The sequence below is a fragment of the Heptranchias perlo genome, chromosome 11 (genome assembly GCF_035084215.1).
Source record: "Heptranchias perlo isolate sHepPer1 chromosome 11, sHepPer1.hap1, whole genome shotgun sequence".
NCBI lineage: Eukaryota > Metazoa > Chordata > Chondrichthyes > Hexanchiformes > Hexanchidae > Heptranchias > Heptranchias perlo.
Window position 1 is genome coordinate 35,994,301 of NC_090335.1, and position 16,328 is coordinate 36,010,628.

The window sequence follows — 16,328 nt, forward strand, 5'->3', positions numbered from 1 at the left end:
TTTTATTGGTTTTGAGACATGCCTTACTTTGATCAAAAATACAACAGTCTTTGCTGTTTATGATCTATTATGAAATTAGATTCAGAAGTCACATAGCACTGAAGCAATAGGGTTTTAATTAGCTATTTGACAGACAAGATGAATTTCATTTTACTGCTCTGGTTAGGACTGGGAGTGCTAATAAATACATTTTGCTTCTTGCTGTCAAGTGAAAGATTTCTGCAAGTTTCATGAAGGATTGCTGGTCAGGTTCTTCTTGATAGAAAGCTGTTTAAAAAGGACAGAGATAGAAAAGATAGTAAGGCAAGGTATATCAGACAATAAGGATTGTGTATGGGCGTGTTAGTTCGATCTGGTTTCTTATTTCTTTTGGTGTTGATAGCATGATAATGGGCTATGCCCAAGAAGAAAATATCTTTCTGTCTTGCATGTTATAAAAGTTCTTTTAAGGACATTTTACCTATTTCTTGGGGGTAATTTTAACCCCCAAGAACGGGTGGGCTGGGGGCGGGTGAGCAGTAAAAATAGTTTGTTTTTGGAATGGGACCGCATCCCGGCTCCAACGCGCCCACTTCTGGGTTTAACCCAGGCGTGTTAGGATGCACGCGGGCAACAGAAACCCAAAAGTACTGTCCCTACGTAAAGCCGGCGGGCCAATATTTTAAAAGCCAATTCAGGTAGTTGAAACACTTCAGGTACTTAACCTTTTGTGGATTCTGCAACAGGAACGGATTTATCTACTCCTGAACGTGTCTCCCGTGGCTTCTGAAACACGCCAGTGAAATGGAGGCAAGTTGCAGCTGAAGCTCATTTGGCCCTTTAAACCTGTGATTGACACAGGTTTAAAGGGCCAAATAAAAGGTGAGTTATTGCAGCTGGACACTCAGTTCCCTCAGACAAACGTTTGGCTGGGAGTTCTTTGTGTTTACACTGAGATTTCTTTGTTGATACTGAGAATTCTTGTGTTCAGACAAAAGTACCTTCATTTTGGACCCACTCAAACTGACAAGATCAGGATGGGGGAGTGGGTGCAATGCATGTATTCCACAGTACATCTGAGGAGGAGGAACATCACCATCTGCAGCAGGCACGGTATACAGTTCTGGGATCTGCAGTTGCTCAAGACAGAGGTGCACAACAATGACCTGGAGAAGAGCAGAGAGGGGACCAATGGAGGGGCTGAGGCCACAGGAGGCACGACCCACGTGAGAGAGTGTACAGGCTGAGGCTGAGCTTCCTGGACCTCTCTGAGGAGCAGTGCCTATGCAGGATGAGATTGAATCGGCAGATGGTTGCAGACATCTGCACGCTCCTTCATCAAGAGCTGCTCCTGGCTGGACTTGGTGGCCACGCATTGCCCATCACAGTTAAAGTCCCGACTGCCCTCAGTTTCTTCACCTCCAGATCCTTCCAAGGTGCCACTGGTAACATCTCCAGGGTGTCTCAGTCATCTGCACATAAGTGTATAAGACAGGTGATGGATGGCTTGTTTGCCAGAACATCTGACTACATCAACTTCCCCTGCGATGACATCAGCCAGACTGAGGGCAGTGGGTTTCAAACTCTCTGGCTGGCTTCCCACGGATGCAGAATGCAATTGATTGCACACTCATAGCAATCCTAGGACCTCCACATGAGCCGGGACTGTTCATAAACCAAAAGGGATATCACTCCATCAATGCACAGCTGGTGTGCGATCAACGGCAGAGATTTCTGCAGGAGTGTGCACCAGATTCCCTGGCAGCTGTCAGGATTCATTCATTTTGCGTGAGTCCAACATCCTGGACCTCTTCCACATGGAAGGCAAACTTAAGGACTGGCTCCCTGGAGACAAGGGATACCCCCTGCAGATATGGCTCATGACACCTTTTTTATTATTCGTTCATGGGATGTGGGCATTGCTGGAAAGGCCAGCATTTATTGCCCATCCCTAATTGCCCTTGAGAAGGTGGTGGTGGGCCACCTTCTTGAACCACTGCAGTCCGTGTGGTGATGGTTCTCCCACAGTGCTGTTAGGTAGGGAGTTCCAGGATTTTGACCCAGCGACAATGAAGGAACAGCGATATATTTCCAAGTCGGGATGGTGTGTGACTTGGAGGGGAACGTACAGGTGGTGTTGTTCCCATGTGCCTGCTACCCTTGTCTTTCTAGGTGGTAGAGGTCGCGGGTTTGGGAGGTGCTGTCGAAGAAGCTTTGGCGAGTTGCTGCAGTGCATCCTGTGGATGGTACACACTGCAGCCACGGTGCGCCGGTGGTGAAGGGAGTGAATGTTTAGGATGGTGGATGGGGTGCCAATCAAACGGGCTGCTTTGTCCTGGATGTTATCCAGCTTCTTGACTGTTGTTGGAGCTGCACTCATCCAGGCAAGTGGAGAGTATTCCATCACACTCCTGACTTGTGCCTTGTAGATGGTGGAAAGGCTTTGGGGAGTCAGGAGGTGAGTCACTCGCCGCAGAATACCCAGCCTCTGACCTGCTCTTGTAGCCACAGTATTTATGTAGCTGGTCCAGTTAAGTTTCCGGTCAATGGTGACCCCCAGGTCTTGCTGCATGCGGGCTCGGACTGCTTCATTATCTGAGGGGTTACGAATGGAACTGAACACTGTGTAATCATCAACGAACATCCCCATTTCTGACCTTATGATGGAGGGAAGGTCATTGATGAAGCAGCTGAAGATGGTTGGGCCTAGGACACTGCCCTGAGGAACTCCTGCAGCAATGTCCTAGTGCTGAGATGATTGGCCTCCAAGAACCACTCCCATCTTCCTTTGTGCTAGGTACGATTCCAGCCACTGGAGAGATTTCCCCCTGATTCCCATTGACTTCAATTTTACTATGGCTCCTTGGTGCCACACTCGGTCAAATGCTGCCTTGATGTCAAGGGCAGTCACTCTCACCTCACCTCTGGAATTCAGCTCTTTTGTCCATGTTTGGACCAAGGCTGTAATGAGGTCTGGAGCCGAGTGGTCCTGGCGGAACCCAAACTGAGCATCGGTGAGCAGGTTATTACATAGAAACATAGAAAATAGGAGCAAGAGTAGGCCATTCGGCCCTTCGGGCCTGCTCCGCCATTCAAAATGATCATGACTGATCATCTAACTCAGTACCCTTTCCCGTGTTTTTCCCCATATCCCTTGATCCCTTTAGCATTAAGAAATATATCTATCTCCTTCTTGAATATATTTAATGATTTGGCCTCCACTGCCTTCTGTGGTAGAGAATTCCACAGGTTCACCACCCTCTGAGTGAAGAAATTTCTCCTCATCTCAGTTCTAAATGGCATACCCCGTATCCTGAGACTGTGACCCCTGGTTCTGGACTCCCCAGCCACCGGGAACAACCTCCCTGCATCTAATCCATCTAGTCCTGTTAGAATTTTATATGTTTCGATGAGATCACCTCTCATTCTTCTAAACTCTAGTGAATATAGGCCTAGTCGTCCCAAACTCTCCTCATACGTCAGTCCTGCCATCCCAGGAATCAGTCTGGTTCGTTGCACTCCGTCCATGGCAAGGACATCCTTCCTCAGATAAGGAGACCAAAACTGCACACAATACTCCAGATGTGGTCTCACCAAGGCCCCGTACAACTGCAGTAAGACATCCCTGCTCCTGTACTCAAATCGTCTTGCAATGAACACCAAAATACCATTCGCCTTCCTAACTGCTTGCTACACCTGAATGCTCGCTTTCAGCGACTGGTGTACAAGGACACCTAGGTTTCGTTGCAGCTCCCCTTTTCCCAATCTATCACCATTCAGATAATAATCTGCCTTTCTGTTTTTACAACCAAAGTGGATAACCTCACATTTATCCACATTATACTGCATCTGCCATGTTCTCGCCCGCTCACCCAACTTGTCTAAATCACATTGGAGCCACTTTGCAACCTCCTCACAGCTCACATTCCACCCAAGCTTTGTGTTGTCTGCAAACTTGGAAATGTTACATTTAGTTCCCTCATCCAAATCACTGATATATATTGTGAATAGCTGGGGCCCAAAGCACTGATCCCTGCAGTACCCCACTAGTCTCTGCCTGCCACCCGGAAAAAGACCCGTTTATTCCTACTGTCTGTTTCCTGTCTGTCAACCAATTTTCAATCCATGCCAGTATATTCCCCCCAATCCCATGTGCTTTAATTTTGCACACTAACCTCTTGTGTGGAACCTTATCAAAAGCCTTCTGAAAATCCAAGTACACCACATCCACTGGTTCTCCCCTATCTATTCTATTAGTTACATCCTCAAAAAACTCCAGTAGATTTGTTAAGCATGATTTCCCTTTCATAAACCAATGCTGACTTTGTCCAATCCCATTAATGCCTTCCAAGTGTTCTGTTATCACATCTTTTATAATCGACTCTAGCATTTTCCCCACCACTGATGTTCGGCTAACTGATCTGTATTTCCCTGTTTTTTCTCTCCCTCCTTTTTTGAATAGTGGGGTTACATTTGCCACCCTCCAATCTGTAGGAACTGTTTGAGTCTATAGAATTTTGGAAGATGATCACCAGTCACCACTATTTCCAGGGCCACTTCCTTTAGTACTCTGGGATGTAGATTTTCAGGCCCTGGGGATTAATCAGTCTTTAGCCCGATTAATTTCCCTAGCACTATTTTTTTTTACTAATACTGGTTTCCATCAGTTCCTCCCTCTCACCAGACCCTTGGTTCCCTAACATTTCTGGGAGGTTATTTGTTTCCTCCTTTGTGAAGAAAGAACCAAAGTATGTGTTTAATTGTTCTGCCATTTCTTTGTTCCCCGTTATAATTTCCCCTATTTCTGACTGTAAGGGACCTACATTTGTCTTCACCTATCTTTTTCTCTTGACTTATTTATAGAAGCTTTTACAGTCAGTTTTTATGTTCCCTGCTAGTTTACTCTCATACTCTATTTTTTCCCTCTTCATCAATCTCTTTGTCCTCCTTTGCTGAATTCTAAACTGCTCCCAATCCTCAGGTTTGCCTCTTTATCTGGCAATTTTATATAACTCCTTTTTGGATCTAATACTATCCCTAATTTCTTTTGTAAGCCACGGTTGAGCCACCTTTCCTATTTTATTTTTGCGCCAGACAGGAATGAATAATTGTTGTAATTCTTGCACACGTTCTTTATATATTAGCCATTGCCTATCCACTTAGCCATTGTCATCCCTTTTAGTAAAGTTCCCCAATCTATCATAGCCAACTCGCACCTCATACTTTCATAATTTCCTTTATTTAGATTCAGGACCCCAGTTTCGGATTCAACTACTTCACTCTCCATCTTAATGAGGAATTCTATCATGTTATGGTCGCTCTTCCCTAAGATTGTTAATTAATCCTTTCTCATTGCAAAATACCCAGTCAAGGATCGCCTGTTCTCTAATTGGTTCCTCAACGTATTGGTCTAGAAAACCATCACATACACACTCCAGGAATTCCTCCCCCATAGTATTATTGCTAATTTGGTTTGACCAATCTATATGTAGATTAAAGTCACCCATGATTATAGTTGTACCCTTCTTGTATGCATCTCTTATTTCCTGTTTAATGCCCTCCCCTACATCTCCAATACTGTTTGGGGGCCTATAGACAACCCCCACCAACATTTTCTGCCCCTTGGTGTTTCTTAGCTCCACCCACACAGATTCCACATTGTGATTTTCCGAGCCAATATGCCTCCTCACTATTGCATTGATTTCCTCCTTTACTAACAATGCTACCCCACCTCCTTTCCCTTTTTGCCTGTTCTTCCTAAATATTGAATACCCCTGGATGTTCTGTTCCCATCCTTGGTCACCTTGCAGCCATGTCTCCATAATCGCAACTATATCATAACCGTTAATATCTATCTACGCAGTTAATTCATCTATCTTATTGCGAATGCTCCACGCATTAAGACACAATGCCTTTAGACCTGTCTTTTTTAAGATTGCTTGTCATCTTAGTTTTATTTTGCACTATAGCCCTATTTGTTTTTCACCCTTGTTTTCTCTGCCTTCCACAATTGCTTCTTCCCTTTCTGTATTTTGTTTCTATCCATGTTTCCCCCTCCTCTGTCTCCCTGCTCAGGTTTCCATCCCCCTGCCATTGTAGTTTAAACCTTCCCCAACAGCACTAGCAAACACCCCCGCGGGGACATCGGTCCCGGTGAGTAAGTGCCGCTTGATAGCACTGTCGACGACACCTTCCATCACTTTGCTGATGATTGAGAGTAGACTGATGGGGTGGTAATTGGCCGGATTGGATTTGTCCTGCTTTTTGTGGACAGGACATATTTGGGCGATTTTCCACATTGTTGGCTAGATGCCAGTGTTGTAGCTGTACTGGAACAGTTTGGCTAGAGGCGCGGCTAGTTCTGGAGTACAATTCTTCAGCACTACAGCTGGGATGTTGTCGGGGCCCATAGCCTTTATTGTATCCAGTGCACTCAGCCGTTTCTTGATATCACGTGGATTGAATCGAATTGGCTGAAGACTGGCTTCTGTGATGGTGGGGATATCGGGAGGAGGCCGAGATGGATCATCTACACAGCACTTCTGGCTGCAGATGGTTGCAAACACTTCAGCTTTATCTTTTGCACTCACGTGCTGGACTCTGCCATCATTGAGGATGGGGATGTTCATGAAGCCTCCTCCTCCCGTTCGTTGTTTAATTGTCCACCACCATTCACGACTGGATGTGGCAGGACTCCAGAGCTTTAATCTGATCCGTTGGTTGTGGAATCGCTTAGCTCTGTGAATAGCATGTTGCTTCCACTGTTTAGCATGCATGTAGTCCTGTGTTGTAGCTTCACCAGGTTGGCACCTCATTTTTAGGTATGCCTGGTGCTGCTCCTGGCATGCTCTTCTACACTCCTCATTGAACCAGGGTTGATCCCTTGGCTTGTTAGTAATTGTAAACAATTTTACAACACCAAGTTATAGTCCAGCAATTTTATTTTAAATTCACAAGCTTTCGGAGGCTTCCTCCTTCGTCAGGTGAACGATGTGTCTTTTTCACATAAAATTGCTGGACTATAACTTGGTGTTGTAAAATTGTTTACAATTGTCAACCCCAGTCCATCACCGGCATCTCCACACCTTGTTAGTAATGGTAGAGCGAGGAATATGCCGGGCCATGAGGTTACAGATTGTGCTGGAATACAATTCTGCTGCTGCTGATGGCTCACAGCGCCTCATGGATGCCCAGTTTTGAGCTGCTAGATCTATTCTGAATCTGTCCCATTTAGCACGGTGGTAGTGCCACACAATGCGTTGGATGGTGTCCTCAGTGTGAAGATGGGACTTCGTCTCCACGAGGACTGTGCGGTGGTCACTCCTACCAATACTGTCAAGGACAGATGCATCTGCGACAGGTAGATTGGTGAGGACGAGGTCAAGTAGGTTTCTCCCTCGTGTTGGTTCGCTCACCACCTGCCGCAGGCCCAGTCTGGCAGCTATATCCTGTGAGAAACCGCACCAATAAGGCATAGCAACAGTACAACCAGAGCCACATCACCACCAGGTGTGTCATTGAACAAGCCATAGGAATGTTGAAGATGCGCTTCAGGTGCCTGGATCGATCTGGGGGAGCCCTTCAGTGCTCACCAGTGAGGGTGTGCAGAATAATCGTCATGTGCTGCGTCCTGCACAAAATAGCACAGCAGAGAGGGTTACAGGTAGAGGAGGTCAAATGCGCTTGTCAAACATCCTCATCCAGCAGCAACATTGGAGAAGAGCAGGAGGAGGAGGACAAGGACGAGGATGAAGAGGAGGAAATTGAGAATGGGGAACCCATCGCCAGAGTAGCGGTGCACATTGCTGCTCATGATTCCTTCATCTCTAACAGGGTTCTCATAATGAGATGTATAAATTGATGACTGAACTACCCAGGCCGCCTGAAACAACCACCACCACCAACGCCCCCCCCACAACTTTGCACAAAACCGTGCATATACCTACTGCACACATGCCCAATGGATTTCATTGTGTCTTGGCATTCAAGATGAAGCACATGAAAGAGCGAATTCACAAAAGCACAAAAGGTACTCAATAATGGCCAAAACGCGGCAGTGGTGGTAATTATTAAATTTAAGGCGCCGTAACAAAAAAATATATAAATTAACAACATGCCAGCTCATCAAAAACCCTTGTAAATACCTTGGTGACTTACAATTGCTTAATCTTTCTCTTTCTACCGCTTCTACATGGTGCATCCCCTATGGCTTCAGCAGAGGTAGTGGCAGGTTGCTCAGATCCCTGCCCTAGCTGCTGAGATGCTCTCGACCTATGACCTCTGGGTTTTGAAGCCCGTGAGGGCCTCGACAAAGACTGCTCCATCTACATCTGTGCAGGGGCAGACTCGGCCATCGGGAGAGGAGGCAGCATTGCGGGTACTAGTTGAGGAGGGGGCAATGGGGAGATGCGGGAGCGTTTGATGGAATCCCCACTTCCATGTCCCTTTCGCCATCATCCGTCTCCCGGGCGAGCGCAACATCACTCCCACCACTCTGCTGGCCAGCAGGTTGGTGAAGAGATGTGACGTTTTCTAAGGCCACGGCTAAAGTATCTGTCTGCCTGTTTAAGGCAGCAGACATATTGGCATCCAGAGTCCGCAAGGCTGTTGTCATGGCCTGCATGAACTAATTTGAGAGCCGTGTTTGAAACTCAATGAAGGCTACCATTCTCTCCATCGCAGATGTTCCCACACTTACCTGCATCATCAATCCACTAGCGATAGAGTTGGACTCCTCCAAGTGTCAATTATCATTGATAAAATTAATTCATCACGTGTGTGAAAGCTGTTAAAGTTCTGTCACCAGCCATCTGCAGGTTGCCAGTCCCTCCATCTCTGATGGATAGACATACAGCGGTGCAACTTATCTCCACGGCCTCCTTCTCTGCATGTCAGCTGGACTATTTGTGGTGGTCTACCTCCGGTCCTCATCCTCTCCTTTGCATTTTGCGCTCTCTTCTCCTACAAGGGAGAAAAAACAGACCCGTGAGTGACTGAAGGTGACGTATTCATCCGATGGCTGCATTGCTTTGGGTGAGGTTGACAATGTATCAGATGCATCAGAGGGTGACTATCAGACAGATGCATCACATTGCATCAGGATTGGGGTGAGTGGCAGTGGTGGGTGCATAAATGGGGATGTGAGGAAGTGCATAGAAAGTGGAGGTTAGTTGATGCTGAAAGTTAAGTGGGTGTGAGGAATAATGTGATGGAGTAGGCTTGGCAACACAGAGTGCGAGGCAGGGTGTTGCATTTCACAGGACATGCATGAATTAGCAAATGTACTCACTTTTCCTGACTGTTAGGTCGTTAAAGCACTTTCTACATTGCAGCCAAGCTCCTGCTGCTCACCTCTCCTGCCACCTCCAACCACGCCTTCTTGGTGGCAGAAATAGGTTTCTTCCTCCCATCGCTTGGATAACATAGCTCCCTCCTGGCTCTCACTGCACCCAGCAGTACTTCTAGTGAAGCATCCGTGAACCTGGATGCAACTTTTGCTTTCCTGGACTCCATTTCTCCTTTCTCCTTCAAAATCTATTCTTGGGCTGGCTCTTTAAAGAGTGGGCTTTAAATCACGTAATTCAGGTGTGCAGTAGGCCCGCTGCGCAGCTTGGAGACACGAAACCGGGAAGCAAAGGTAATTGACTGCAATTGAGTTGCGATTGCAGATTTAAACAAGCACATTTGATTTCCGGGTTCCCCACGCGCAAATTCACCCACCCGCTGAGTTCCTGGCTCCAAGTTAAAATCATGCCCCTTATCTCTACATGTGTGGAATAGCATGGGATAATGATTTGTTAAGGGCATTTTCGAGTGGCCCTAATGATAATTCTTAATCATAGGGAAATACCTGATTATTATATGATAGAGGGCAACAATTTATATTTATGACTAATTTCATAATTATTATCCCACCATAATCATACCCACAGCCATTACACGTACCGGCTAAGAGCCTTTCCAACGCAGTAAAATTAGCAATCATAATCTTAAAGATCATGCCTTAGTCATCAAGCAAAATACATTCCTTGCAATAACTGCAGGTAGGGGTTAGGATAAATCAAGTACAGAATTCTGGAAAATAAGCATATTAGAAATAGTTGTTCCTAATAGGACATATTTTTTAATACTGATCCCAATTGCAGTACTTTTTAAATATGGTTTTATTTTATATTTTTATGTTTGAAGGACTATATGTTCCTCTGTTCGTATACACTGTAAACAGCAATGGCCCCAGCACTTATCCCTGTGGAACTCCATTAGTGCCCTTTGTCATGTTGGTACAGCTCCATTCATAACCACTTACTGTAAAAAGAAAAGACAGGATATGACATTTTGTGTGTGCACCTTTCATTGGAACTGAAGACTAAAAGATAAAGGGGCCGTTCAGTGGCCCTTCCAGCACAATCCAAATGTAACTTGCATTTGAAAGGACCATGAATTCGACCGGGACCTAGATACACAGGGTTTCAGCCTTCCCTGGCAGTTTCTGCAGGGCCTTATTAGGAGCAGAGCCTCCACTTGCCCCAAACAAGGTCAACGGTATAAAAGGGAGCTTAGCCAGGGCCTGGACTATCAGATTAGGACTGTTATCATCCCTGGACTGGTGGGACATCAGCAGATCAGATGCAGAGTAAAAACAAGCAAATTGGTGTGCTGAAGGCAGGGATGTGGCCTACTTTGGGGTCCAGGTCGTGGCCCAGACCTGAACGCCAAAGAGATTTGAATAGAATCACAGAATCGTAGAAAGGTTATAGCACGGAAGGAGGCCATTTGGCCCATCAAGTCCACGCCAGCTCTGTGCAAGAGCAATCCAGCTAGTCCCACTCCCCCGCCTTATCTCCACAGCCCTGCAATTTTTTTACTTTCAAGTACTTATCCAGTTCCCTTTTGAAGGCCATGATTGACTCTGCCTCCACCACCTCCTCAGACAGTGCATTTCAGATCCTAACCATTCACTGTGTAAAAAAGTTTTTCGTCATGTCACCTTTGGTTCTTTTGCCAATCACCTTAAATCTATGCCCTCTGGTTCTTTACTCTTCCACCAATGGGAACAGTGTTAACTTTTCTTCAAATGTTTCCTGGGGATGGAGGGAGTCACATTCTCCTGGACTCGGCACCCTCTACTGGGATTCCTGGCTTCTCCACTTTGGTGAGGCCTAGGATGCATCCCTAATGGCACAGGCACCTGACCAGATTATATAAATTGTATGACCTTCCTCTGATCCTGCAAATTTTGGTGGCGTCAATGCCAGAGGTCACTGATGGTAGATCCCGATAGTTGTGCTGGGATCAAGGTCCTGTGGATAATCAGGCCCAAGCAGTTTGCAGGTAATTTAACCTCTCTAACTGCCTCCCTGTTATTGGTGTATTTGTTGATTCCTTTACTTTTCTCCTCCTCCTTTTTTCTCTCCATTTTTTCCAAACTTACTAAAATGCCTCCATATCTTCAATTCTGATGAAGGGTACACACCTGAAACCTTAGTCTGTCATTTCTTTTCTACAGATACTGACTGACCTGTTGTGTATTTCCAGCACTTTTTTGTTTTAATTTTACCTTTTCTTTCTCTGGTTTGGTAAATTTTCAGTCTACTTCAGATACTCGTGTCCCATTCCATGCCTTTCTACCTCATGGACTAATTTATTTGTGGTATGTAGTATCAAAAGCATTGCTAAAATCTAAATACATCACAGCCACAGAATTGCTATTGTCAACAAGGTCTGTCAGTTCCTTAAGGAACACCAGTAAATTTGTTATGCAAGACTCCCTCCTGTAAATCCATGTTGACTCCCTCAATCTAAGTATTTCATTATCCTTGTATAAGGCTGCCTTCTAATAATTTACCCATAACAGGTGTTAGCTTCAGTGGTCTGTAGTTTCCTGGGTCATCCCCCTGCCCCTGAGTAAAAACAGGTTCAATGTTAGTAGAAAGCATCAACAGACTATTCATGTGTGCTTTGTGCTGCTCTGCAAAAATAGATCAACAGACATGAGTGAAAAGTGAGAGAGAAATCCATTTTTACTTGTTTACGTCATACTGATGAACTCGTTCAGCATTCTACAATTGCATAGTCAAATTAAAAGTGAGGCATAGAAATTGGTCCACTCAGCCCTACTCGGACAAATTTTTGAGCCTGAGTGTTTTACTCCACATTAGACCTGGTATTAGTTTAATGAACAGGAAGATTTCAAATTATCACTAAAGTAGATAATGGTGGTCAGGAGTTTTTTTCAGAGACAACGTTTATCAGAGAGGTAAAGGAGAAGAATAAGCAGAGGGTAGCCTTGAAGCACAAAGCGTATAGGAGGTACACAACTTAGAGAGGTAATACTGCAGGTTGCATTGGAGTCAGCTATCTGGGATTGGTGAACAAGGAGGGTCAATTTCACCAGGGAGGCTGTGTGAGATGTGTTAGGGACAGCAGAGACAGTCAGCTATCCGAAAAGCACCACCAGTGACGTTGTAGGTCACCAATGCCCTCAATTTTTATCCCACAGGGCCATTCCAGTCATCCACAGATGGCATCTGTTTGTCCTTTGGTGATCTGATGCTTTCTTTTCTGTACAATGGAAGAACCACAGACTGCAATACCTGGCAAAAATTAGTTCATGAATTAATTTTATTCAGTTGTGTTGTAGTCGTGCTGTACATGTCCAAAGCGTTTTGCTGGTAAATTTGCCTCTTTGCATTGCCTTGTATTTGTATTTGTGCCGAATACTAAGTGCTATCCTTGTTCAGGGAGTACCACTGCCGAGTGGCTGCATAGGCCAACTCGTGAGTTGCAGCAAATTCAGGAGGTCTGCAACCTTATCTGTGACTAACTCTGATACAGCTGTATCAGTGCCAGGGGTCTCCTAGCTGCAGTTTTGTCAGACTACTTGTCCAACATCCAGTCTTAGATCAGCCACAATTTCCTCATATCTCCATCACAAAGACCGCCTGCTGCCACCTCAGCCCATCTGTTATTGAAACCTTCATCCATGCTTTTGTCAACTCTAGACTTGACTATTTCAATGCTCTCCTGGCCAGACTTACTGTTACTTGTGCAGAGCTATGTGTAGGCACAGAACTGCCTCTGATGTGCCTCATCTGTCTATTTCTGTGCTACTCCATGCATGCCACTGCTGAAAGGCTTCTCCTCACTATGCCCACTGATCATAGAACGCTAAATACAACAGTAACATGCATTTATATAGTGCCTTTAACATAGAAAAACATCCCAAGACACCCACTGACAAAAATGGATGCCAAGACAAAGAAGGAGATATTAGGTGGGGGGGTGACCAAAAGCTCGGGCAAAGAGATGGGCTTTAAGGTATGTCTTAAAGAAAAAGAGGGCAGTGGAGAAGTTTAGGGAGGGAATTTCAGAGTATAGGGCCTAGATGGCTAAAAGTACAGCCACTGAATGTGGATCAAAGGGAGGAAAGGATGCAGAATAGGCCAGTGTCAGAGCAATGCAAAGTTTTGGGGGGGGGGGGTGGGTTGTAGAGCTGGGGGAGATTACAGAAATAGGAAGGGGACAGGCCATGAAGATATTTTAAACACAAGGATGAGAATTTTAAATTTGAGGCATTGGGGGATCCGGAGCCAATGTATGTCAGCAAGCATAGGGGTGATGGGTGAGTTGGATTTGGTGCGGGATAGGATACAAGCACCAAAGCTTTGGATGAGCTGAAGTTTATGGAGGGTGGAGGATAGGAGTCTGGCCAGGAGAGCATTGAGGTCGAGAAAGATGAGGAGGAAATAGAATTCTCTCAAGCTAGGAGATCCAGGGCTACTAAAAGGGACATATCTTAGATTTGTTGGGCCATTTTCATCCAAAATCACGCATTCCATAGCTAAAATAACAAACTTATTGATGAAATGGCTTGTTGCTGCTTGAGAAATGTTAAAGGATCATTATTGATGAGTGCTGTCTATAGATTTGGGCACTGTATCACAGGGAGGAACATCCTGGCCTTCAATAAAGTTCAAAGAAAGGTAACTAAGAGAAAAAGCACTTGCATTTTTCATCATCATCATCATCATCTGTGATCTGCCTAAAGCAAGTTCTGACTCAATTCTCCCTTCTCCAAACCACTTTGTCTTGTCCTTCTCTCTTTAATTCTCCATATGATCTCCCATTACTCAAGTGGTCCAGAAGCATCCTTCTTTTCCTCCCTGTGGATATTTTGCCTTCCTTCCATCCTTCAAACTCTTCTTTCAACATCCCATCTCCCCTGAGCACATGCCCAGTCCAATTTATTTCCCTTTTTCTCAGAACATCAATACAACAACATTCTTCTTGTATCATTGTCTCATTACTTTTCTTATCTATCCACTTTACTTTCTCGATGCGTCTCCAAAGCCACACCTCAAAGCTCTCAAAAAGCTTGACCTGCTCTTTCCTCAGAGTTCCTGGGGGTAATTTTAACCCCCCAGGACGGGCAGGGGGAGGAGAGGCGTTTGCTGGGTTAAAAATTTAATAACGGGAAACCCAACCCCAACCCCCCTCTAACGTGGGCACTTCTGGTTATAACGGAGGCGGGTTGGGGGACGGGCGACTAACCCGCCCTCCAGAGGCAGGCCGGTCATTTAAATATTTTAATGAGATTGCTTGCCTGACATTTTAGCTCTCTTTCAGATTTAACGCTGGCAGGCAGGGTTTCCCAGGCCTTGGGAAACCCAGCAGCTGAAGGAAGGAGAAAACGGCTGGATAGAATCATATATTCCTGAAGAAAATGACTCATGTGGGGGGCAATAGCATGGGTATATACATTTAGTAATGTGTCATAGGTAACCATGGCCTTTTGAGCTTGTTCACTTGACTTAGAAGTCAGGGAGGAATTTCCTGAAATTGACCACAAGTTTTTTCTTTTCTTTATTTTGCCCCCCATAAGTTAGCAATTGGTTGATGGGGTTCGGACATTTACACCAGTAATTTTCACAGGGGTTCTCCCGATTGTCCTTCGTAACACACAGCGGGAAATCGGGGAACCCCTTGGAAATATTACCCCTTAGTGTATATTTCCTCTTACCCTTCCTCTCAAAATGTATTACCTCACACATTCACCACCTTAAAGCCCCGATTTTAACTCCTGGGCCTCATTAGCTTACGAGGGGTCAGGCCGCCTGCAAGGTAAGTGAGAAATGCCGGGGGGGATTGGGAAAGTGGGTGAACAGGGAAGTGGGAAAGCCCTGGGGCAAGGAAGGTCCAAGGAGTCCTTGTGGGGCCAAGAGGAGCACTCCTGTTCCTCCTGGCCCACAAGGAACCTTCATACAGTAAATATAAAAATTGACTTACGCCGGTGGGTTCGAGATTTTGCTGGCCTTAGTCAAGCCCACAGTTCAAATGGTGTGTGCATTCTGATGAACGCAACTCAAAGAGATCATACTGCAGGTGGTAAATCTACTGCATTAGAGTCAGCGACCTGGGATTGGTGGAAAGGCAGTGCACAAGGACGCTCAGCTTCACCGGGGAGGCTGTGTGAGATGTGCCATGCAGACTAAGAAAACCTGAAAGGACAGTCAAACATCTGAAATGCACCACCAGTAACAATTAGCTGTTCCCATGTTGGCTATGAATTGGCAAATCCAGTCCATTTCTTCTTGCATAGTCATTGACAATGACATCAAAGCATCCTTAAGTCAGTACAGGACTGGGGCCTAGGTGACTGAAGAGTGCCTTCTAGTTCTTTTCTTACCCTGTGTAGGCTACGGCCTATCTATTGTCCCAAGAGCCTGACATTTTAGTTTCATTGGTTATAATTTAGAGACAGCATCCATCAATCACTAGCATAGCCTTAGATGTGACTTCCTAAGTGTTTACATTTCTCAAGATGACACACACAGTCCATCGAAAGCTGATCACAGAAAAAAGAGATACAAATAATTGAATTGCCAGATTACCTCGATCACATGATTGGCTCAAGTATCCTCAGCTGCTGATGAGTATTGTCCTCCAGGTGCTTCATGGTCCGAGCTATATAAGTGAAACAGACAGATGTTCTCAGGGACATGTCTGTGGCCTCAAATGATTTACACAGATTGACATCCACATAAGTGGCTCTAACATCCTTGGCAGCATCAGGTATTCTATGAAGGAGGTGGCATTCTACTGGTGAATGATATGACCAGGTTCACTGGATGATTTCCTTCTGGTGTTAAGGGATTTTGTAAATCCTTTCAAACATTATTGGTGCATTAGACATCTTAGTGGGGATATTGCAGTGACTGCTGTACTACAGCAATCGCTAGAGGGTGCTGCTTCTGTAACCTAAATTTTATCTTGGTTACAGTCACTTCCTTGGCAACAAAGAAGTATTCTGAAGTGAGGTTTTTCAGTCCACTAATGCTATCAATGCTGTT

At 45.3% G+C, this 16,328-nt stretch overlaps 1 long non-coding RNA gene across 1 annotated transcript in view; it reads right to left on the minus strand.

The window, feature by feature from the left end:
- The window catches only part of LOC137326932 (uncharacterized), a 22,580-nt gene continuing 6,252 nt past the window's right edge, over nt 1–16,328 (minus strand). The window contains exons 2-4 of the long non-coding RNA XR_010964300.1: nt 15,870–15,942; nt 8,678–8,940; nt 1–267 (exon numbers count right to left, since the gene is read on the minus strand). This is a non-coding gene — a long non-coding RNA (uncharacterized lncRNA). The remainder of the gene's footprint in view (nt 268–8,677; nt 8,941–15,869; nt 15,943–16,328) is intronic.